This window comes from Thermobia domestica, chromosome 8 (assembly GCF_964235325.1).
Source record: "Thermobia domestica chromosome 8, izTheDome1.hap1.1, whole genome shotgun sequence".
Taxonomy (NCBI): Eukaryota; Metazoa; Arthropoda; class Insecta; order Zygentoma; family Lepismatidae; genus Thermobia; species Thermobia domestica.
In genome coordinates, this window is record NC_137461.1 from 186,740,350 (window position 1) to 186,767,204 (window position 26,855).

Consider the following 26,855-nt stretch of genomic DNA (forward strand, 5'->3'; position numbering starts at 1 on the left):
ACGCGGTAATCAGGATTAATGATGTATCATAAGCATGCAGACTGCTGGTATATTTGACATAAATATTAGTAATTATGGACAGCAGTACAATAAAAGGGGGGTGTATTGCATTATTTCGTATAAAAGATTATAAACCATCAAAGATAATGTAAAATTATAAACCATCAAATATAAACAGACTATGTGAATAAACCTATGCTCAGAAGCTACATATATTACTTTTGTACTTTCTAATGCAGAAAAAAATTAAGTAGCAGGGGAAATATCAAAGGATAATAGTTCTTATCACATCTATATTGTATTCATTAATGCGTGGGATGCGATTTAAGTTTATTTTAAAATTGCTGAGAACGTAAATATTATAACTCACCTATTGGTTTTACGCAACCGGAAGAAACGCCATCTTGAACTACGTGAATGAGAGAAATAAATAAAATTTCACAAAATATAGCAGTGTAACTAAACAATATGAGTGAAAACAGCTTTCTTTTAATCAGGAAGGAATTTAGGTACCAGAATAAGAAATAAATGTGTTAAAAAATAATGTTATTAGTACGAATGTTGCTCGACTCCCGAAGGAGAGCGAGGGTGCATGAAGTCCTACGAAGAGGTCAAACGGAATGTGAGCTGAACTCTAGTACTGCGAGACCAAGAAATATTTTTAAAAAATAGTAGTAAACAGTAGCGTTCGTAGGAATTTATTTCGGGGGGGGGGGTCCAAACTCAATATGAGGGTATTTTATAATAAAATTCCCAAAATTGTCCCTAAAATTAGGCTAAATTTACCCAAAGTTGAAACTTCGGGGGGGGGGGGAGTCCGGATCCCCTGAGGACCCATCGCCTGCGTACGTCCCTGGTAGTAAAATTTAATTTGCGGAAATAAACCTATTCAGGAAATAGATTAGGAACACCTAGACGTGCTTTAGGATGTGGGTACACAGCAGGATGCAGGTAATACGAGGGGCTTACTGAAAGTCGTGAGCAACATTTTTTTTTTTTTTTTTTTTTTTTTTTTTTTTTTTTTGTTTTACAACCGTAATCTTTATTTGTAAGTGAAACCAAATATATCATCTCAATCTACAGACCTTTCTTTCACTTTTCAGGGTGTCTACCAAAATTTCAAAATGACCAAACCATAAAATTTCGTAACATTTAAAAGCTAATAACAGTACCTATATATTTAGCACTTATCTTTATCTCTACTTTCAAGGGCTGTTCCCTGGAGCGATAAAACTCGGTATCTTTCTCACATCACTTTCAGTATATTCACTGTATACTGTATAGTAAGGTGGAATATATATATATATATATATATATATATATATATATATATATATATATATATATATATATATATATATATTAAGTATTGTAATAGTGGGGAAAAGTTGCCTTTTAGGTTCAAAAAGAAGAAAAATTTGGTTATATTACATCATCTTGAGGTGCCACAAAGTGCTTAAAGTTTGTAAAAAGAAATTAAAAACTGAAAATTATATATTTTGGGAAAATATTTTTTACGGTTTTCTCCTTCATATAATGCCACAGAAGATAGTTGTACATACATATATAAGCATTAGAATTGGAAAAAATATTAGTTACAAAATATAATTTAGAAACATTATTTCTGATAATTTTGGGAACTATTTTTGTTGTTATAAATAGTAGTGAATAAGGTTGAAATAAAAGCTCGTATATATATATATATATATATATATATAATTAGGATACACGTGGAAAAAATATCATAGTACACTTTTAAAGACACTGAAAGTTCCTTTTTTACCGTTTAAAATACCCTTATTGATTACAAATGTTACAGCTGCAAAATGTTTGTTTCTACTTCATTGACACATTAAACAGTTTTTTGCATCAAATTTTGGCATGTTCTCACTTGAGTCAATTTTTGCTCTTATATATATCCTTCTCTTGCGAAGGAACCACAGACATTTTCAGCCGATTCGGTCACCAGTTTCACAACTCTTTCCATTGCTTGCGTGTGTTAAGGAAGCCGGGAAAAGTCGATAAGCGGGTTCACTTTATTATTTGGTTGAGCTTCAGATGTCTTTCGTATAAAGTCTTTGAGAGAGTTACGGGGAACATGTCTTAACAAGGAGGGTTCAGTTACGTCATTTTCAGTCCATGATATCATGTCGATATAATCCTTTGCGTCAAAGTTTATCTGTGGAACTTCAAACTTCCTGGCCCTGCCTCTATTTCCTGTTCTTGCTTTTAAAACGCGTCGTAAACCGAGTTCTCTTACATTTTTGCGCTCATCACACATGACTGTATTGGGTTCGATCCTTGTACTTCCCTATGAAGGCTCAGATGTTTTGACAATCCGGGCTTCGATCCTGTATGTCCCAAAGGTCTCCTTTAGACTTTAATATCGGTTCGGAGATTTTACCAAAGCCGATCATATAACCATTGGACAGTGTGGTTCAGAGTTCGGTCAGAACATTTTGGGAAACTGACATAAGGACTGATTCTAACCGTATTTTCAATGCCGATATAATTTAATAATGTGAAAATTATTATATTGTATAGGCACTTATGCTGGAAAGAAAAATAAATTAGGTTACCTTAAACTCTAACATACAAATTTAAATCATGGTGATAATTTTGATAAATTATGATAAAAGGATACGTGTAATTATATTTTCTTGATTTTAATCAATAACACTGAAACTTCACTAATACAAAATAAATTACACTTTGGCACTTTGATTTGAATAATTGAATATAATCACATGAGCGCGGAAGACGCGGATGTCGCGGTTACCGGTTGAACTTCACTACATCGTTAGTTTCCGTAATTTCGCACTGTCACTGGTCTCTCACTTTGGTGTTTAAGAGAAGACATTTCTGATGGTTCCATGGGAGTGAACTTGCAGACGAAAGATTACTTTTCCCACATCTGCCCAATTCGTGTCTTCCTTTTTGGCTGTTTTGGATTTAACTTTTGAGAGTTGTCCAAAGACTTTGGACTGCGTTACTTTAAATTTTCTTTTATTTAGTATAATATGTTGCATTAACGATATTTTACGTTACATTGAATTGTGTAGACGTACATAAACAGCATTTTATTCTTACTTTTGATTGCGCTGTTTGTAAATTCTTACCTAGCTTAAGTAAAACATTATTTCTTAGACACTGCGTGGTTACATGCTGTTATCACACCAGAAACAATAATCAGACTGACTTGGCTTTTCTCCCCGCCTCTCCGTGCTTCTACCCAGCGGAGAGGCTCGCAAATTCAACCTGTTAATGTCAGAGCTAAAAATAACTACGACAACCTATAAGCAGGAATTTTTGGAGACTAAGTTTGCTCTCTATGCCGGATTTTAGCACCGTATTTGGAGAAACGAGAGGGTCCCACCAAGACTTTCGTCGCAGACGCGACACACACACACATATGCATATTCATCTGTTTGCCGAGAGAGAAATTCTTAAAAGTGCTTTTATACGAGGTTCACTTAAAACGTTAAAATCATCTTCACTAACATTCGATGAGCTGGACCATATGGTTACACACATAGCATGGATAGATTTTCTGCAGCAGCAAAGTACCCATTTCTTTGAATAACTGGATCTAAAACTTTCTTGAAATCATCAGAGAAATAGCATGAATATAAGATAAGCTTCAACAGACGCTTGGAACCATAAGTACATGAGTTTTAACTTAATGTTAAACCACACAGGTGCATACACTTTCACAATGTACTCAGCTAGTCTTCAAGATTTTCAGTTGGATTGCCACATACAATCTAAGTATACCATTTGTTAATGTAAGCTTCCTGGAGTGAGCAAGCTTTTCAGGGTTTCTTAAAGATAAATCTAGAGAACAATTTCCACTTAAGGCGGTTGGTACCTCTTCGCTGACTCGAGTTTTTCCCTATCTAATAACATTGGAAATTTTTTCGTGTTTTTCTCAGCAAGCAATGAACAAATCCTTACAAAAATTTGCATGGAGTCAGTCGATAATAAAGAATTCGTTATATGAGCTTACAATTTTACTAAAAGCCTTCAATTAAGTTATTCATTCCCCCTTTTTTTCATGTGAAGATTTGCAACAACGCATTGACGACACTGCGTTCTCTCTTCTAGCAGGTTGCGGCGAGTAACTGAGGGTTACTTTGAAGTTTGAACATTGTCCACAGCTGTGAAGGGACCCTTTTCAACAATGACATATTTATGGCATTTCAGTGAGGAGGCGTTGGAGTACATTTTCTTTGCTGAAAGCAGAAAAAAATAAACAGCGAGAACAGATCCATTCTTCTTTACATCAGCTTTTCCCCCCATCAAGTATAGACAGTTATAAGCAATTAGAAGCGAACTGTCTCTATTGAATAAAGATACTTTTAATGTATACGAAAGGGAATGTCACTTTATTATTATTATTATTACTGGCAACTCTGAATGGATAGATAGAAGTTACCTTGATCGAGTGCTTCAAAAATACAAAATTGTGTAGTTATTATGGTGTTGGCTGTTATTAAAAGGAACAGAAACTGTGCAGTAAGTAACTGAGAATACGTTAATCATTTAACTATTATTATATAGGCAGAATTATCTGCTATATACATAAAAATAGTGTGCTGTGTTCAATGTAAACAAACCAAGTTCTGCGTGCAAGTGTTGCCAACCTACTTTAATCTTCTGAGCACTTTCGAGATATCGAAGTTTCGACATGAGTTGTGGAGAATGTCAGAAACCTGTCCCTCGGCAAGAAGCATTAAGTAAAATTCAGTGCGGAATATGCTTTAACTTCTGGCACGCTAAATGTGTTCATTTAAAGGAAACGGATGTTGAGTATTTTAAAAATGAAAAACAGTTATGGTTTTGTCAAGTTTGTCAAAAGAAAAGGCGTTCTAGTATGCATAGTGATACATCCGAGTCAGTGTCTCCATCTCTCGCTGAAATCTATTCACTTCTTCAAAGTTTGAAAACTGAAATCGGGGAATTAAAGAAAAATAATAGTGAAAGGGAAAAAGAGCTAGGGAAATCTTTGGATCTCGCGCACGAAAAACTTGATGAGACCATGGTGACAATCAAAAAGCAATGCGAGAAAATAAGTGAGTGTACTAAAGTAATAGAACAGTTGAAAGACGAAAATTTGCAGCTTAAAAAACAACTAAAAGATACTCAAAGTGAAGTAGAAGAACTTGAACAATACGGTAGACGAAATGTAATTGAAATATACGGTATACCGGAAAAGCAGAATGAAGACACGTATGAAATTGTAAAGCATATTGGTAGGGTATTAGATGTAGATATTAAGCGTGAATCAATTGATGTATGTCATAGGCTTAAAAAACTCCCTCATCAAACAGCTGGAGGTATTATTGTCAAGTTTATAAGAAGGGAAGATAAAGATAAATTCCTTGCGAGGAGAAAAGTAAAACGTAACTTGAATATAAATCAACTGGGTTATATGAGCGAAGGTATAGTTTATATTAATCAAAGTCTAACTACCTATCGTAAAAAGATTTTTGGACATGCTAGGAAAGTGAAACAGGAAAAGAATTATGCTTATTTATGGGTTGACAATATTGGGCGAATTCTTCTGAGAAAAAATCAAGGGGGTCCTGTAATTCAATTAAAAACTATGGAAGATGTTGTAGCATTGTCGTAAGCCATGGAACTGAGAAAATCTTTGAACATATGTTAAAGTCATGTATACGGATAAGATAAATAAATTAAATATATATTATCAAAATGTTAGGGGTTTAAGAACGAAAACTTATGATTTATATTTAAGTACTATAGAGTGTGACTTTGATGTAATTATTATGACAGAAACTTGGCTTCAAAGTGACATTATTGATTCTGAAATATTTCACAGTAATTATAAAATATTTAGAAAAGATAGGGTAGGCAAAAGAGGTGGTGGAGTACTTATAGCTGTTAAAAATCATTTCGTTACAACCAATATAAAAATAGAAAATGATCTTGAGAACTTGTGTGTTAAGGTCAATGCATATGGCAAAACTCTTTATATAGTAACTATATATATTACGCCTGGTTCACTTTTAAGCCATTATTCAGATTTTTATAAAATATTTGAAGAAAATTGTTCTTTAACGGAAAATAATATCTTGGTAGCTGGTGACTTTAATATGCCATTAATTAGTGGTACGGATTATGATCTTTTGAATGGGGATATATACTGTAGATCTTTTGCTAATTTTATAAGTTTACATAATATGTTATCTTTAAATAATATAAAAAACTGTAATTCTAGAACATTAGATTTAGTCATTAGTAATATTGGAAATGATGTTTTCGTACAAAGATGCGAATTACCACTTATAAAAGAAGATTTGCATCATCCTGCACTAGAAATAATTATTCCATTCAGGGATCATGGCCGTATGCTGAAAAATGAAGTAAACTTTATTTTCAATTTTCATAAAGCTGATTTTTTAAGAATGTATCAATTAATTCGAGATAAAGATTGGACTATCTTAAGACAATTTGACAACATCGAAGATGCAACAGAAACTTTTTATACGATAATGCGTGAAATAATTACTAATACAGTACCTAAGAAACGAGAATGTAGTGTAAAAAAGTATCCATGTTGGTTTACTAAAGAGATAATCGGTATGTTAAAATTAAAGGAGTATTATAGAAAACATATGAAAGGTTCTGCATATAATAGTGATATGTATAAAATAATGAGAAGGGATTCAAAGAAAATGATACGTAAAGCGTATGAATACTATGTTAAAGAAAGTGAGAAGGGAATTAAAGAAAATATAAGGTCATTTTGGTCTTTTATAAAAGGTAAAAGAAATAGCAGTAATTCTAGTAATAATGTTATGACGTTGAATGGTACTGTATTGGATACAAACAAGCAAGTAGCTGACGGTTTCGCAAATTATTTCCGATCGATATATGATAAAAATGTAGCATCATATAACTGCTCTGACCCAATGCAAATGGAAGTAAGTAATACTTTGATAATGAATAAAATCTCGGATGAGGAATATAAAAGAGCCACTAAAAAATTAAAACCCAAGAAAGCATGTGGACCGGACGGAATTCCTCCATATCTGATAAAAGCATGTTCAGAAAGTTTACATGAGCCATTGATTACATTATTTAACTTAGTGCTTAAAACACAAACATTTCCCAATATTTGGAAAACAACTAAGGTATCGCCAATTTTTAAAAGTGGGGATAATAGCAAAGTAGAAAATTATCGACCAATAGCCATAGTTTGTGCACCGGTGAAACTTCTTGAACAAATATTATATGATCGTATTTTCAATCACATAAAAAGCTACATTTGTGAAAATCAACATGGATTCTATCCTGGTCGCTCAACAGTAACAAATTTACTTAATTTTGCCCAATTTGTTCACGAGGTTATTCATAATCGTAATCGTGTAGATGTAATATATATTGATTTTGCAAAGGCCTTTGACATGATTAACCATGACATACTTCTTACAAAACTTTCAATCTTAGGATTTTCATCAGAGTTACTCAAATTATTTATATCATACTTGAGTCAAAGAAAACAATATGTAAGTTTTCAACAATCAAAATCATTTTGCTATAATATGAATTCCGGGGTACCACAAGGCTCAAACTTGGGGCCCTTATTATTCCTACTCTTTATAAATGATCTGCCAAGGTATGTTAAGAACTCAAAATGCATATTGTATGCAGATGATGTTAAGTTGTATAAAGAAATACAAACGAATTCTGATATATTAAAACTGCAAGAAGATTTAAATAACATATACACATGGAGTATAAAAAATAAATTAAATTTTAACATTAAAAAATGTAAGTTTATGATATTTACAAAACAAAGAACTGTAACTGAAATTCTGCCATATTCAATAGGAAATCAATATCTGGAGCGTATATTTACATATAGGGACTTGGGAGTTACATTTAGCAGCGAAATGTCTTTTAATAAACACATTTCATTGATCACACAAGATGCCTTCAAGCAATTGGGGTTTGTAATCAGAAGCACTAAACTGTTTACAAACGTAAATGTCATTGGAACTCTTTTTAAAACTCTAGTACTGCCAAAATTGGAATATGCGTCAGTGATCTGGGCAGCTAAATGTAAGACTCAAGAAAATCAGATAGAAGCAATACAAAAAAGATTCCTAAGGTACTTATATTATAAGAAAACAGGACAGTCTGCTCTGGTAAATAAAATATCTTACTCTAATTTGTTAAGTGAATTTAATTATATTAAACTTTCTGCTAGATGTATCATTGCACAAGAAATATGTCTACACAAAATAGTAAATGGCATATTTGATAATTGTGAATTTTTACAATACATTAAATTTAATATCAGTGACAGAACGTTAAGAACAAGAAATCTGTTGTGGTATAAAACATCCAAAACAAATATATACAAAAATTCACCATTAGTCAGAATGTGTAAGCTGTATAATAATATAGCACAAAGTGTAGAAGAATTTGACCTTAATCTTAACCAGCAAGTATTTATAAAATTAATCAAAAATAAATTTTTACTGAATAATAGTTCAGGATAAAATAAATATAGGTGTATTTATGGACTTTATCTATGTACTGATGTCTTCTTGCTTTCAAGTATATGTGCGTGTACTTATATGTGTATGTATTCATATAAAACCTATATACTTGTAGGGTATGCACTTCAATATGTGTACCTGGAAATATTCAGAAGCATAAACCATAACTGTTGTTTATAGCGATATCTATTATCTAATTTTGTGTATCTGAGAAGAATGTTTCTTGCCATTTTTGTTTTTTTGTGTGTGTGTGTGTTTTTTTTTTGTATTTTTATTTTCATTTTTCTTTTTAATGCTATCTTTTTTCTTTTTTAATTTTTATCACTTACTAATCTAGTAATTGTTCCTTTAATGTATGTAATAGATTGTAAGAGCCTTCTGTAAATGGAGATTTTTTCTCTGTTGAAGGTAAATAAATAAATAAATAAATAAAATTATTATTATTATTATTATTATTATTACATTTTTCAAAACACGAAGACACATACCTTTCTTGACTCCAGTGTCCATTTTATCTATACATGAGGTATTTATAATAAACTTCTATACTGGTAAAAGAAAAGCTACTTTTATAGTGACGTATCTTGCTAAGAGAATTATTTGTATTTTATTTATTATATTTCAATTTACAATAAAGTGTATGGTTTGTAACAACGAATAGTGCTCAAAATAGTACCTTTAACAGTCAACTTTAGATTTAGATCAAACATAATAATGGACAACAACACCAATATATATTGTATACATTTAGACCCTACTGGATCAAAAGATCCAATATATTTCAGACAAAAATTTTCTTGTAGTCCTTAAATCTCGAGAACTACATATAGCGTACCCAAACTATGACTTAACTTAGTATGATATGCTTATTGCGTAAAAAATACAAAACGCGATTTAAGGACCGTTCAAAAATTTTGTGGGCCCTGAACCACAGAATTCAATATATTACATTCGATCAAAAATTTTCTTGTACGCCCCATGTTTTGACAATTACAAAGTGTGGCGCCAAACCAAAACTAACAATTTACTCAGTATGATGTGCTTATTCCGTAAAAAATACAAAAACCCGATTTAGCTGCCATTCAAAAAATTTGTGGGCCCTGATCCAAAAAATTCAATATATTTAATCCATTCACACATTTTCTTGTACGCCCCATATTTTGGGAACTACATATAGTATAGCCAAACCAAAAGTAACAATTTAGTCGGCATGATGTGCTTATTCCGTAAAAAATACGATTTAGGGCCCATTCAAAAATTTTGTGAGCCCTGATCTAAAAAATCCAATATATTTCATACAATCAAACATTTTCTTGTACGCCTTATACCTGGAGAACTACAGGTAGTGTAGCCCAACCCAAACTAACAATTTACTCAGTACTATATGCTTATTCCGTAAAAAATACGAAAACTCTATTTAGGAGCCGTTGCTAACTTTTGTGGCCCCTGATCCAAAAACTAATTATTTGGCAAGATCGCAATCTTTTTATGCACTTTTTGGATCATTTTTAAAATTCTTAGCCAAGATCGCTATCTTTTGATCCATTTTTTTTTTTTTTGGATTATTCCTAAAATTCTTGTTTTTATATATTTTTTATATTTATATATAAGGCGATACAAAGAAAATTTAGGAAATCAATTGATCTGATTGAAGATTTGTTTAAATCTATTTTATAGAATCCTTTAGATTTGTTTAACTATATTCCTGTTAACTGCAGATTTTTTAAAAAGATCTCTTTTTAATCTACATTTGTATTCTTTCTTTACTCACTCACGAAGTATATCTATAACTCTTGTCATTTTTTTAAAGTTGCTTCTTAGATAAGTTTCGAGAGTTGTCCGCAAAATTTCGTTAGCATCTTATTTGAACTACTTTTTAAAATGGAGTGTGTACATTTAGAGAACTTGTGGTTTGATTTTACAATGTACATAGTATACTATAACAAAATATAGTTTTATAGTTTTATGTACTGTAACGCTGTAATCTCACTTTAATTTGCCATAGTATATTTTTCTTTATTTTTGTGCGTGAAAGTAACATTTGAAACCGACTTATTTCTTTTAAAATTTATACATGAAATGATTTTTTTTTTTAAAAAAAACTATGACATACTCATTGTATAAATAAATGTGAAATGTTAAGTGCTTTTTTTTATTTATTTTTATTGATTGAAGTCAATACTTCGAGTGTAACTTTGGCCACTTATCAACAAAATTAAAAAGTCGTAGACCAGTATAATTTAAGCAAGTTACTTACTTGATTTGAGACATAATTTTAGAGGGGAAGAATAGAAATTTTACTAATAACATTTTTTTTTATTTAACTTTTCCTGTATTTATGTTTAGCATGAACTTGTGAATTTTGTTTACCTTCTTTTTCAATGTAGAAATTTGCCTAAGGATTTTGGAGAAAGCTCATAGATATTTAAATTGTGAATAGTGCTTCGGTGGTATTTAGCATTTTGATTATACTGCTTGTTTATTATTTTTCTAATAATTTCATTTACATAATGTTGATGTAACAAAGTATTCCATCACATATTTTTATACTCATACGGTAATGCTTTAGTTTAATATGTATGACATTGACAAATTGGTGTACCTCAACAAAAAAGCCCTATATTTTAAAATGAAGCATGAAAAAATAATGCATAAAATTAAAATTATTCTGTTAATATGTGTTGTGCTACTTATATTTATGTTGTAGCTATAGATGAAATTTCGCGTTCACCACCTGGAAAATAAATATTTCTTATTTAGAATGCGTAAGTTACAAGATTATTATTAGTAGGTAACACTAATAAGTCCCTATTCCCAGTTACCAAGAAATAAGTCCCTTTTCATATTTCGAAAAGTAATAACCAAGAAAAGACGTTACCAAGAAAATGACGTTTGTATCTACATTAATAGTACATATTTCATTACGTATAGATGTTTTCTTGTGTGGTAAAAGAATCCCTGATATTACACTTCACTTTTTCCTACAAATGTGCTCTGTTAGAAGGGTAATGTGTGGTTAGTTCTTCAGTTTCCCAGTTGCCTCACGATACTGAAACAACACCGAAAAATCTGTCATCACTAGGAATAGAATTCAACAGCATTCGCGCTAAGAACACACTTGTGTAACAAAAAAAGTTTATTTCTAAATTTCCTTCGTATGTCGTAAAAATGAAATTATTATTATTTAGCATAAACATTCTATACTACTATTCACAGTTTCAAATACATATACACAGGCTGGTAGCCAGCCCAAAAATGTAGGGGGGGCTGAAGTTAGGGGGGGCCAGATCCAACCATATCATAGTTTATCACCATATTATACTTCATTTGCAAGCCTACCGTGAAAAGTTTAGGGGGGCAGCGAAAATTTAGGGGGCGAACCCCTAGACCCTCCTGGATACGGGCCTGCATATACATATATATAATTATTCCAAATTGCTATCTCCACTGATTTACCTGTATCCGTGAGGTTGCAAAAGTCAAAGAGCGCTGGTGTTTTCAATGTGAAAACCCCACTGGTGTCGGCAGAGCGGCCAGCCTCCGGTCAGGGAAACACCGGCAAGGAGGAACCGATGTGGTGACCACAAATTTTAACTAAGTTAATAGTGCCAAGCTGCACTGATATTCATTGCTCGTTAAAATCTCTTGTGCCAAGAATTCCTATTATTATTATTATTATTATTATTATTATTATTATTATTATTATTATTATTAATAATAATAATAATAATAATAATAATAATAATAATAATAATAATAATATTATTATTATTATTTCACACAGGAAATTTGAAAATGAAATGAGATCTGTAAGTTTTACGTCCCACAGTTATGCCGGTTAGGCTAAAGGAGACGGTGATGGTAAGTAATGAATGAAATGGTGGAATGAAGAAAGTGGGAGGAAACAGGAGAACTCCGAAAAACCCACGAGCACGGTGTTTGTTCACCACAAAGTTCACTTAGCGTGAGCTGGGATCAAACCAAGGACCCCATGCACCTGAGATAAACGCTCTACCACTGAGCCACCGCGGCCCCCACACAGGAATTTATCTGCTATCACAAGCTAATATAATTTATATTTGTATAACCAATCACCAGGTGTAAGACTGAAATACATGAGATGCAAGAGGCATCTTGCTACGTTTGAAAGTAACCACAAATACTCCGAATGAGACTAGACGAATATACTAAAAGCAATAGGTTTAGCAAAGAAAATAAAGAGTGCCCACTCCTCAGTGCCATAAATCTGTCCTCGAAAAAGACGAGAGGGCTAGAAAATTTCATTCCACAGATGTGATATGGACAGAGTTTAAAAACCCGTTTTAAATGGCTAGCTCGAATTTCCCTCACGCTGCTAACACAAACAGGGGAAAACAGAGATCGCACTGTTGCAAATCTTCACATTAAAAAAAAAGGGGGAATGAATAACTTAATTGGAGGCTTTTAGTAAAATTATAAACTCATATAACGAATCCTTTATTATCGACCTGATTCCATGCAATATTTTGTAAGGATTTGTTCATTGTTTGCTGAGAAAAACACGAAAAAAGTTCCAATGTTATTAGATAGGGGAAAACTCGACTCAGCGAAGCGGTAGCAACCGCCTTAATACAGCGATACACATATCCAACGAAAACTTCTGATCTGTACTTAAATCATTTATGTTCTCTAAAAGAGGAAGGTTATTTTCAATTGGCAAGAATGTGACCACAGGAAGATAAGTGCAGTTTTCCAACTGCTGACCTATTTCGCCTTTAAATTTATTGGGTCCCTTCGTTTTATTATCTAAATGATAGAAAAGATGTCGCAAAGGCAGCTCATTTCCATGGAACAAACAAATTAACCATTGTAAAGGTCTTCCTATTTTATTTTCCATCGAAGAAATCATACCATTATTATGTCCAGTACTTACAACGGTTCCATCACATCCAATAGCAATAAACTTCAAAAGTTGTACGTTGTGTTCTCTATCTTCAAGAAACTCCAGTATACTGTCCGCTATGTCCTTTTCAGTGTCAGATTTAGGTGTTACGTGGCCTAAAAGCTTTGTGTTTGGTTCCTCTATTAGTGAAACGTGCTCTTCTAAAATAACTTTTTTTTGTATAACTTAGTTCCTTTCTTTTCTTGAACAATTGTTTTGCCTTTTCTTCCATAAATAATAAAAAAAATCTTCTATTTTCGATTATCTGATAAAGAAAATCATTAATGACATTTCTTCGATTTTTGATTTTGCACGTCTAATTTTCATCCTATTACTTTGGTTTTGTCTTCCCCTGTGATCAAATGCAAGTCCTGTAAAGTAGATTAGCTATAGCTGGAGCAGCTCTATCTGATATTCCGGTACGGTCACAAATGTCTGCTACAGATGGTAATTTTATACGCATTTGAGTGCTAATCTTTTTCTCTTTTTTCAGTTTTAAAGGGCCTGGTAGCTGTTCTTCAGAAGTCGAGTCTTTTTGCTCTTCAGTGCTGTCAATGTCGTCAGTAACCGTTTCTGTTACACTAGTACTTTGTGTCCGTTCTTGATTAAACTTAATTGTTCTCTGTAGTTCTTTAATGTTTTTTCTTCTATCTTCTTCAAAGCGCTTGTGGTAGCTCTATCAACGTTACTCAACCATTTTCCTGGTAGAGCGTTAATTTTTTTAGAAACTCTTATTCTAAAACGGGTGCTTTTCTTTCTTTTATACAGCTAAAAGTATCAAAGTTTTGACACTTGCAGGCAGCAATATCAAATAAAAGTTTACCTTCTTCTTTAAATTTTGCTAAATTCGAGTCAAACTTAACTGATCTTTTTCTACTTTTAGACCTTAATAAATTCCTATATTTAGCATGATAAACTTTTATCATTTGTGAAATTCTAAGGTTAGAAACAGTGAGAATAGACCATATTTGTTCTATTTTAGGAACTAAAGTCCCACATATTTTACATACAGTACGATCCTTCCTTGACGTAACTTTGAGGTTATGTCTAATAAAACAGTAGCACTTCATTACATCTTCATAAGTAGGCAGTACAACTTCAAACAAGTCACTAAATCTTCCCCAAATAAGACATTCCGATATTTGTCTTGCATTCACTTGTTTAGACTGAGCCATTTTAACTCACAACAATAAAGTACCACACAAACTAACAAAATATTACGTTGCTCTGTTACACAATAGACGCCAACTCAACTGAACTCAGCAAAGTGACTGACACCTGATCTGAGCTTGTCACTACAAGAAAACACTGTTGCCAATTCTTATTGGCAAAATGTCGTTAAATTTAGCTCCTCAAGTGTGTTTTTACAAAATTTTATCGCTATTGCAACACTTCAAGACTTAATCCGAAAAGATAAAATATACATATCTATGTCTTTTTGACATAAAATTGCTTATCTAACAGTATTTGAAATTTAAAAAAACAAAAAATTTTTCTTTTTTTAAAAAAAAAAAAGTGTAACGAAAATGGCAATTTTATGCAACTCTATCGTCCTTGCGGTACCTCAAGACGTGCTCCAATATTTTCCATATTTCATTTTTATCTTATTTATACCAAAAGGTAACTTTTCCGCGTTATTACAAATTAAAAATCAAATTTTTTTTTTTTTTTTTTTATTTCACCCTACGGTATAGTCTGTTTTCTTCGGTAGCTAAGCAATAGCAAACACTCACAAATCTAATAACCTTAAAATTACATATCTAAATATACATAAATTGACAAACCCTTAGCAATCCTGTACAAATGTCGCACTGATTGTAAACAGTTGTACTGATGGATTCTCTCTCTCTTTTAAGTTGGCTAATATTGTTTTACCCTTTTTTGAGCTTTTTTCGATATCCTGAAGTGATTCAACTTCCTCTTCGGTCTGTTGTAACAATCTCCTTTTCTCCTTTTTCAACTCTTTAACATATTCTGCTTCCATCGTGATTTTGCTTTGTCTTTCGTGTTTCTCATTATTGAATTTTTCATGCATGCAATTTGGTAGCGTCTAAAGCAGATCATAGACATTTTTGGCGATGAATTTTAACGTTTTATAGAACAAGATTTTTCAGTCTCTACTTATATTTTTACACATAAAAAACAATCGTGACCCAAAAGCTAAATTTCGTCACTTTATCTTGACTTTCATGACAGTTTTCTGATTTCGTGACTTTTTCGTAATTTTCGTGACCCATAGACACACTGCTTTTCCACATAGTCTCCGATTTTTGTACACATTTTTTCCATCATTCTGCAAGTTTGAAAATACCCTTACGATAGAATTCCGTTCTGGCTCCCGTAGACACTGACGCACTGCTTGCTGAATATCCTCCAGTGTCTCGTAGCGATGTCCTCGCTTCTGTTCTCTCACAAAACCGAAAAGATGGTAGTCGAAGGGTGCCATGTCAGGGCTGTAGGGAGGATGTGGAAGTGTTTCCCACCCAAATCTCCTGACTGCTCCATAGTGGCACATGCAGTATGCGAACGCACATTATCCTGTTGAAGGATGATCTTTCCAGGACGTTTGTCAAACAAGGTAACGACGGAGCTTCTAAAGTATCTGTATATAGCGGGCAGAATTTATGGTTTGTCCAGGCTCAAGAAAGTCAACCAAAATGCAACCCTGTGCATCCCAGAAGACGCTCCCCAAACTTTCCCCTATCGATTGCACTGTCTTCGCTTTCTTCTTCGGTGGCGAATTCAAGTGATACCATTTCACACACTGTCGTTTTGTTTCAGGTTCATAATGATGGAACCAGCTTTCATCTCTGGTCACAATACTCGTCAAAAAGTCATCACCTTCATGTCGAAATCTCTGAAGAAGGGTTTGGGCAATGGTTAGTCTCTGACGTTTGCACTCAACCGATTCCATTTCAAATCGTCCAGGCAAACCACAATTGGTCCCCATCATACTCTCAGATTTCATTTTATATAATATATATATATATATATATATATATATATATATATATATGGGATCTATATGCAATATTATTAGACCCATATTTTTTCTTTTTGCTGAAAAAAAAATTTCTTTCGATATACACCCTTCCAAAATGGCTGCCCTCCTCTCGAATTGCACGAAAAACTGAAAAACATGTCAAATTAAAAGTTTTATTGTAGAGAAACGAGTGTACTTAGTAACATAATCGCAATAGCAGGAGGAGTATAACGTTATATGTTTCGGTGGAGAGCCAAAATTCGTCTATTGGTCCAATAGGAATTTCGCAATTCACTCGCAATGTTGCCAACTTCAGTGAATTTTTTGCTAACTTCAAACATTTTTTTTTCTGTCCTCACGAGCAATATCAACCATCTGCTTCTAGCATCGAAATCTACTCCATAAAGTCTCTCGAAAATTTAAAGGACTTACGTTTCCGATTATTACATTCCACGTTATAGCATAATGAAAAGCTGAAAATTTCATTAAGACGCCATTTTCTCAAAAACTCCACCTTTTAAAAATCTGCACGTATTGGAGAAGTACCTAAGTATTTAATATCCGCTAACCGTTCATGCGGCTGTAGCCCCTAACATTCGCAATTAATTATTGAAATTTCGATTTTTATACTTGAAATGTAAATATTTCCTATGAGCATTTAGATCCTATATACACGGCGATTTGAAAGGGAGTATGAAAATTTTGAGAGATGAATCCTGACATCTAATCCAGTAGAAAAATTCCTATAAAGATGAGTCGAATTCTACTTCGTTTTCGAGTTACAGGGTTTCCAACTCGGGACCCAAAATCGGCTCGGGACAAAAGAAAATAAAATATATATTTCGTGTTAAATCAGAAACTGTATGTTAAAGCTTTGATAAAGTTCAGAAAGTTGATTTGTATTAATATGATAATTTTGACGTGCGTTACAATTCGGTTGGCAGTGTTGCAAACTTGGTAGAACTTTTATTTGTTTCCAAATAACACTACGTGGTTTTTATTTGATATTTGGTATTCATTAATGATTGTAAACATCACATGAAGTACAATTTTCCCCACATCACCATAGTTTTCGAAAACTTACATGTATTTCATTAAAAAGTTTTATCTCGTGCGTTATTGATAGTTTGCAACATTGAGTGTGAATTTCACTTAACGTTTGCCATCATTAGTAAAACCAAAATGACGAATAAAAACTACGTCTGGGTCAGTTGTAATAATAATAATAATAATAATAATAATAATGAAAATTTATTTATTACTGCAAAACTTTTCGTAACTCCACGCACTAAGTTCGAACTTGTTCAAGAAGTTCTGCTGCAACCACAAAACAGTTTACTACATGATTCGGTGTTGTGAACATCGTCCTAGTGTTCTCTGAAACCATGAAAATTGTTATCACTGGTAACATGACATTGTAGTGCACTAGTTACAGTGTTTAGTGAATAACAATGAGAAGTCCTATTACAGTAAGGACCTATTAAATGTGTTGATTATTCTAAAAGGCATAAGACGATTGTGTACAGAAGAGATTCTTGACAAAAATTTTATCTTGCGGTAAAATAAATGTATTGCGTACAACGCGTTTGCCAAAACGTAGTATTAGGAGAGGATAATTATTTGTGTAAAGGGTGCTTTGAACATTTACCGCGAACAACGTGAATGTGTGTGAAATATTTGTGACCACGGAAGGTGGTGTAAATATGAAATTATGCACCAGCAAGATAAAGAACTTGTTCCTCTGAATGTATGTGGTGCCTTCCATTTCAATTCAGGCAGAGCATGAACCATCACCATCTCAGATATTGTTCAAACTTTTTTTTATAGCAACTAGACATGTTTTTAAGAGATCAATATTTTTTTGTTTTGTCGAAAAAAAATTTCCGCCAAGTAGAGATGCAAAAAAGCCGGCTTTTTGAATCAATGTTTTTTTTTTCATATAAAAAGCGGGCTTTTTTGGGAAAAAACGAGAATTTTGTATTTTTTTTTTTTTTTTTTTTTTCATGATTTTTCTATCTAAATAGCTTTCTTATAGTATATTCTGTAGTTAGATAAGAATTCCAAGACCTAAATGCCATATTTCGCTCTGAAATTCACCATCAAGATGGATGGAGCACATGTTTTACGAATTAAAGCTAACATGAAGAATGTAGTATTTGAGGGCAATTTTAGAGACTATTTAACTTTTGAGTTATCGACATTTTTTTCTTCTCTAGATCATTATAGTTTGTCATCCGTGTTTCATTTCTAAGCTAGTACTCTAGCTTCTAGCGCAGAAGTTAAACTTGTTTTTCTATATATCCGTCAAAGCGTACGTTTTTTAATATATCCGTCAACCCGTACTTCCACATTTCTGTTATACTATAGCTGTGCAAGGATTTAGCAATAATTTTCCGGATACAATCTTGAATACTAATTTATACAAATATTCAGTAGCAGATTGAGAAAAGTATTTTGGGAGGGGTTTCTCTGATTGTTTCGTTTTCTAAAATGTCCTAATTTTATTTGGGAGGAGCTTGAAGTTTATGAGTACAGGCATAATATTTCGTTTCCTTTATATATTTAGCGATAATCTTCCGAATACAACCTTGAAGATCATGTTATTCTGAGAATCAGTGGCGGATTTAGAAGAGTATTTTGGGAAGGGTTTTTCTTACTAATGTTTAGTTTTTCTAAACATTCGTAATTTTTATTTGACGGGAGCTTAAAGTTTATGAGTAAATGCATAACTAATAGATATTTCCTTTGCTTTAGACATTCCGTGATTTTGGGGAACGGGCTTCAGCCCGAAAGACCGCCCCTCTTAACTTCGCCAAGCCGTCACTGCTGATGATTAGTAATAATAACGATTTAAAAACAATAAGAAAGGAAGTCGGCCAACTCACAGTACACGCAGTATTTCTACTTCACAGATGGAATGAAGAAAAGCTTTGTCAGAATGATCGAATGCTGGGTTGAATCCGAACTTCCCGATAGAAGCGCAAAAGCTCCACTCAGTCATGTTTGTTGTGCAGTTGTATTTATCTTAAATATATTCCGTACTTTTTTTTTTTTTTTTTTTTTGTGGTGGGGTGGGGAGAGTTCCGTAATGATATGAAGGGTGTGAGCCAAGAACATGGTAACCAACAAATTTTCAATTGCTGAGTTATTCAGCACCAGATAGACAGCAACGCATACCGCTTCGTTTAATCCTTCATGTATAGTCTTACGTGATAAATCAGCTTTCCGACTTTCAAAATGGATTGTGCAGCAGAAAATCTCTAATTTCTTAAAATAGTAAAATTGTGGGTTACCATGTTCTTGCCTCACGCCCTTCATATGTTGAATCCCTCTTGTTAAAAATTCAGAAAACTTGAGGACTGAGTAAACCGTGATGATGGTTATATAAAACTATAGAATTTCAAGAATATACAGAACCAAAAGCTCTAGATGTGCAGCCTTTAAGTGTATCATATAAATCTAAGTATTTCTCTTATGTTTTATTTTAATTTTATTTTGTTCCAAAAAGAGGGTATCGAATATTTTGAAATAAAAATACTACATAGAATTTTCCTAGTTATTTGTGTATTTTTTTTAAAAGAAGTATTTACTTTTAGGGTTGGCTGGTTTACACCAGCTGTTTTTTTTTCTTTTTTTTAAATATACACAACTGGTTTAAACCAAAAAAATAAAAAAAACGAAAAATGCGAATCGTGTGAACTTCATGGTGACGTTTCCACACATCAAACAATCTGCATTAGTTTTATTTCCTTTTCACCTTTTAATCAAGGTGTCCCATGTTCAATTCTCGGTCGAACCGCACCCTTCTTTCATGCGTAAACAAAGTAGCGGTTCGGATGTAACTTTAAGCGGAAGTCTTCTCCTTGATAACCTCGGTATTATATAAGGATGTTAAGCCTAAACTACGAAACGAAACCAAATTGTATATTTCTGCATGCCTGAATGCCTGTTGTTTTATAAAGAAGCCAAGGTTGCTTAAATATATTGATAGAATTTGGCATAATTTATCTATTGCCTACGTAGCTTCCAACATTAGCTTGGATTGGACTTTCAATGATATGTACATACTAAATTTGTAATTTAATACTTCAGTTTTAGCGTACTGATTATGATATGTTGACCTTTAAATTTTACATGCAAAGCGAGAACAGGATTTTTCCGTTATTGTTTTACATTTAGAGTAATGACGGGATTTTCCCGATGGCTAGGGCGGGAGTTTCCCAATTTAAGAAATTTACTGACCGGATTTCTTTAAGCTTATGTGACCTCTTCCAGCATAACCCCGTTGTTGCATAATAACACCAAGGCGAAACAAACTTATTTCTGTCAATATGTAATATAAATACATAAAGCAAAATATCTAAACCCAAAAAACCTGGTTTAAGCCAAAAAAAAAAAAAAAAAAGCATAGTTTAAACTCCCCCCCCAAAAAAAAAAGCGGGTTTCTGGCATTTTCAACAAAAAACCCTGGTTCTTCCCAACCCTGTTTACTTTTGTATATAGGAAGTTAAAAAAATCTTATATCCATTGGTTAATCCTTTGGAATTCATAATGTAAATGTTGAGAAGTAAAATTGTTTGAAATATCTTTTCGAAATTCATGGTTTATTTTCGAGGTTTTATATTATTATCGGCATCAACCACTAATTAAATGACTTTTTGTGTTATAGAGAAGCGAAACAAAATCTGCTTTATCAATTTAAAGCAGAATTTTGAAAAAAGCCCAAAATTTCCCAAGCAAAAAAGCGAAGCAGAAAAAAGTTTTTTTTTTCTTTCAAAAAAGCCGTTTTTTTTTCGAGCTCTTGCATCTCTACCGCCAAGTAATGAGCCATCAAAGACGGGGAATGCAATTTATGAATTGTAGAAGACATGGAAAATGGTCAACTTCGGAGCCCCACCATTCAGCTATGGAGACAGGTAGAGTTGTAATTCTTGTTGTGGTATGTACATAGGGATATAAATAAACTATATTTTATGATAGTTTGGTTTGCGCATACGTATCTTTTTGTACATAAATTAGCAAACAAACGTCAATTTATCTGAAAAGTCGAAGTATGCGAATTTTTTCGAGCACTTCCGGTTCGAATTTTAACATTGTTTTCACGGTTGGTAAGACTTGGTTACCCGCTTTCCGAAAAAAATTTTGTATCGCTTCTGTGTGCAACCGTTTTGTCGCAAAAAATTCGAGAAATTGTAAAATTTTCAAAAATCGACATTTCTGGGCGCCATTTTCTCGAAAACACCATCTTTTAAAATTCTGAAAATTTTGTCAGATGGTTCAACTTTACATGAATAATAAACACACCAAATACCATTCTCGACCAATGCTTCATGAATTAACTGCAGCCTTTTAAAGTTAGCGAAGTTTCGTTAACTTTGATGTCACAGTTAGCAACAATGGGAACAATAAAAGTGCAATGATTTGATGATGTTTGTGGTTCACATTCATTAAATGAAGAATGAAAGGTTTTCTTGACTTTTTTTTTTTATTTTCATTATTTTGATCAAGAAGGCTCTCTGAAATAGTAAAATGAGCCTCCCCCTACTCCTTCGTTTTCTTGAAGCGAAATAATCTCAGGTGGAAATTACGATTACGAAACAGACAAATTTTAAATTTACTTGAAATGGCCATCCAATAAATTCTGATGATCTACAAAAAGCCTGAACTATTACCTCAGTGATGATTTGGAATGCTCCAGACAAAGTCTCAATTAAGTGCGATGTCATTACAGTGATCGAAAAACGACAAGAAGTTAAAAAATTTGAAACGTTTTCTTATGCGTTCCAAAGAAATTTACTGACTTTTTAAACAGAACAATCATAACGTAAGAATGGGTCACTCGGAATTTTACAGTATTCGACTAAAGTGGGTCAGTCCGGAACCTGCGAGGGAAGTAAGTAAGAGTGAGTGAGTGAGTGTGTGTGTGTGTGTCTGTGTCTGTGTGTGTGTGTGTGTGTGTGTGTGTGTGTGTGTGTGTGTGTGTGTGTGTGTGTGTGTGTGTGTGTGTGTGTGTGTGTGTGTGTGTGTGTGTGTGTGTGTGTGTGTGTGTGTGTGTGTGTGTGTGTGTGTGTGTGTGTGTGTGTGTGTGTGTGTGTGTGTGTGTGTGTGTGTGTGTGTGTGTGTGTGTGTGTGTGTGTGTGTGTGTGTGTGTGTGTGTGTGTGTGTGTGTGTGTGTGTGTGTGTGTGTGTGTGTGTGTATTGTGCAAATTTTAAGTTAGCTGCTACTGCGTTGCTACAAATCAAAGGTGCAGCCTGTATTGAAGCTGTCATGAGTGACGTATTTCCTTTAGTAGTATGATCCGTAGAAAATGACAACTGTCTTCTTCAAGAATGTGGTGAATGTCCTGGAATGGAAAGAATAAATGTGGAGTCTTTAATTATTGATCCTGATGAAAATGAAAGTGCTACGTATGCCATATGGGAAAACAATAATCTCGTTTAAAAAAAAAAAAAAGCCACTTTCTGTTTTTGTATCGTACATTGTTGGTTCAACTGTAAGAATTGTAATTCATGACTACATCAAGAAAATCCAAAGAGAATTAATTGCTACCGAAAAGCACCGTATAAAATTTTAAGATACAAATTCTATTTTACTTCATGTGGACTTCGCTGAAAACTGGACTGTTATTCTGCAAAGTAAAATTCAGACTTATCACCGGAAAATAAAACAACTGACAGTTTTGTTGTAATAAACGACGATAAAAAACACGATTCGGCTCATGTACTCACAGCCATAGACAAGATTCTAAAAATACTCGAAGAAAAGCGAAAATATGTTTCATAGAAAAAGGTTTGAACACGTGAAAATAGGTGTCTACAATTTCGCAAACCGTGTCAGTGATTTCTGATGGTGCTGCACCCCACTTCAAAAATTGCTTTCAGATGTTCGAGATGCAGACAGGTCCGATACAGCAGCGGTTTTGCAGTGAAACCGGAAATGCAAAGGTCTGTGCGACGGTATTGAGGGGGTGTAAAGAATGTGGCAACGTGGCATAACGTTACGCAAAAACAGATACACAGTATTAAAACCGCAGAAGAAAAAAAAATGAAATGAAATATTTAAGTTTTACGTCCCACGATTATGCCGGTTAGGCTAAAGAAGACGGTGATTATGAGAAATGAATGAAATGGTGGAATGCAGAAAGTGGGAGGAAACGGGATAACCCCGAGAAAACCCACGAGCACGGTGTTTGTCCACCACAAAGCCCACACGGCGCGAGCTGGGATCGAACCAGGGACCCCAAGCACTGGAGGTGAACGCTCTACCACTGAGCCACCGCGCCCCCACTAAAACCTCAGAAGAATTCGTGAGTATAGTGCAAGTACAAACTCCGGGTATTACTCTCGTTTTGTTGCCTGGAACTGAATTCGACGACTTCCGGAAGAGAAAAAGGGAAAGTATGCGACAGGTAACTGGTATTCAACGAAGTCATCTTTGGCTTTCGGAAAATGGCGAAGTTTTTGTAGCAGTAACGGGTCACCATGAACTAACTTCATGCTTCCCCCAAAATCGAACTTCTGCAATTCAATGTGTAGATTTAAGAAATCTGAAAAAAGGAACTTTTGTTACATACATATATGTATGATAACCAGTGGTGCGTAGCAGAAATATTATGAATAAATCATGAATTACGTGAAGTTGAAGTGCTGTTTATGATTCTACATGGACCTTCAGCATTTGTGACTATCGACAATGTGCTACGCAGGGGCGGATCCAGGACAGACTTCTCGAAGGGGGGTGGGGGGTAATACTGTTACTTAGAGGTACTTTTAAGAGCTCCAAGCTCTTAGATCGGTTTTATTTACATATAAAATAAAAAAGTTTCTTCCTTCTAGATCCACTCCTGGACGAGTTGTGAGTGAGCCAACACCTATTGGAGCACCTGCACGGTTACATGCTATTAGCGAAAAAGACACTAACCAAGCAAATGATTGGTCCATGTAAAAATAATAATAATAATAATAATAAAATCAGTGAAATTTTGTTTCCGAAGACCTTTTTAAGTAATCGTAATTTCCATCTCAGATTATTTCGGTTTAAGAAAACGGAGGAGTAGGGGGAGGCTCATTTTACTATTTCAGAGAGCCTTCTTGATCAAAATAATAATAATAATTAAAAAAGTCAAGAAAACCTTTCATTCTTCATTTAATGAATGTGAACCATAAACATCATCAAATCATTGCACTTTTATTGTTCCCATTGTTGCTAACTGTGACATCAAAGTTAACGAAACTTCGCTAACTTTAAAAGGCTGCAGTTAATTCATGAAGCATTGGTCGAGAATGGTATTTGGTGTGTTTATTATTCATGTAAAGCTGAACCATCTGACAAAATTTTCAGAATTTTAAAAGATGGTGTTTTCGAGAAAATGGCGCCCAAAAATAGCGATTTTTTTTTTAAAAAAAATACAATTTCTCGAAGTTTTTGCGACAAAACTGTTGCACACAGAAGCGATAAAAAATTGTTTTCGCAAAGCGGGTAACTAGGTCTTACCAACCGCGAAAACAGAATTTTAAAATTCGAACCGGAAGTGCTCGAAAAAAAATTCGCATACTTCGACTTTTCAGATAAATTGACGTTCATTTGTTAATTTATGTATAAAAGGATATGCATGCGCAAACCAAACTATAATAAAATATAGTTTATTTATATCCCTATGTACATACCACAACAAGAATTATAACTCTACCTGTCTTCATAGCCGAATGGTGAGGCTCCGAAGTTGACCATTTTCCATGTCTTCTACAATTCATAAATTGTACTCCCCGTCTTTGATGGCCCATTACTTGGCGGGAAATATTTTTCGACAAAACAAAAAAATATGGGTCTCTTAAAAACATTTCTAGTTGCTATAAAAAAAAGTTTCAACAATATCCGAGATGGTGAAGGTACAATTTTATATTTTTTTTGCCTGAGTTGAAATGGAAGGCACCATATTTGGAAACCATTAACCAGACAGTTAACATGCTAAACATGAATGTGTCGCCATTAAAACGGCCGTTTTCGGCGAAACCTCGACTACGGTGAAGGATTCACCTCTCAAAATTTTTCATACTGCCTTTCAAATCATGTTGTGTACAGGACACAAATAATCATCCTCCCCTAATAGTACGTTTGGGCAGACACGCTGTACGCAATACATATATTTTACCGCAAGATAATTTCTTTTTTTGTTTAGAATTCTTTCTGTGCACAATCCTCTTATGGCTTTTAGCATAATCAACGCACTTAATACGGTCCTTACTGTAATAGGACTTCTCCATTATTAATATTCACACAAACACTGTAATTAGTGCACTACAATGTCTTGTTACCAGTGAAAACAATTTTCATGGTTACAGAGAAAATTAGGACGATGTTCACGACACCGAATCACGCAAACTATCAATAACGCACGAGATAAAACTTTTTAAGGAACTACATGTAAGTTTTCGAAAACTATGGTGATGTGAGGAAAATTGTGCTTCGGTGATGTTTACAATCATTAATGTATACCAAATATCAATTAAAATCCACGTAGTGTCATTTGGAAACAAATAAAAGTTCTACCAAGTTTGCAACACTGCCAACCGAATTGCAACGTACGTAAAAATCATCATATTGATACAAATCAACTTTCTGAACTTTATCAAAGCTTTAACATACAGTTTCTGATTTAACACGAAATATATATTTTATTTTCTATTGTCCCGAGTCGATTTTGGGTCCCGAGTTGGAAACCCTGTAACTCGAAAACGAAGTAGAATTCGACTCATCTTTATAGGAATTTTTCTACTGGATTAGATGTCAGGATTCATCTCTCAAAATTTTCATACTCCCTTTCAAATCGCCGTGTATATAGGATCTAAATGCTCATAGGAAATATTTACATTTCAAGTATAAAAATCGAAATTTCAATAATTAATTGCGAATGTTAGGGGCTACAGCCGCATGAACGGTTAGCGGATATTAAATACTTAGGTACTTCTCCAATACATGCAGATTTTTAAAAGGTGGAGTTTTTGAGAAAATGGCGTCTTAATGAAATTTTCAGCTTTTCATCATGCTATAACGTGGAATGTAATAATCGGAAACGTAAGTCCTTTAAATTTTCAAGAGACCTTATGAAGTAGATTTCGATGCTAGAAGCAGATGGTTGATATTGCTCGTGAGGACAGAAAAAAAAATGTTTGAAGTTAGCAAAAAATTCACTGAAGTTGGCAACATTGCGAGTGAATTGCGCAATTCCTATTGGACCAATGGACGAATTTTGGCCCTCCACCGAAACATATAACGTTATACTCTTTCTGCTATTGCGATTATGTTACTAAGTACACTCGTTTCTCTACAATATATATTTTTTTTTTTTAATTTGACATGTTTTTCAGTTTTTCGAGGAATTCGAGAGGAGGGTAGCCATTTTGGAAGGCTGTATATCAA

The 26,855-nt window shown here is 33.6% G+C and overlaps 1 protein-coding gene across 4 annotated transcripts in view; it reads right to left on the bottom strand.

Moving 5' to 3' along the window:
- LOC145693373 (MKRN2 opposite strand protein) overlaps positions 1-26,855 on the bottom strand; it is a 148,730-nt gene that overhangs the window by 58,398 nt on the left and 63,477 nt on the right. The gene's annotated exons all lie outside the window — the stretch shown is intronic.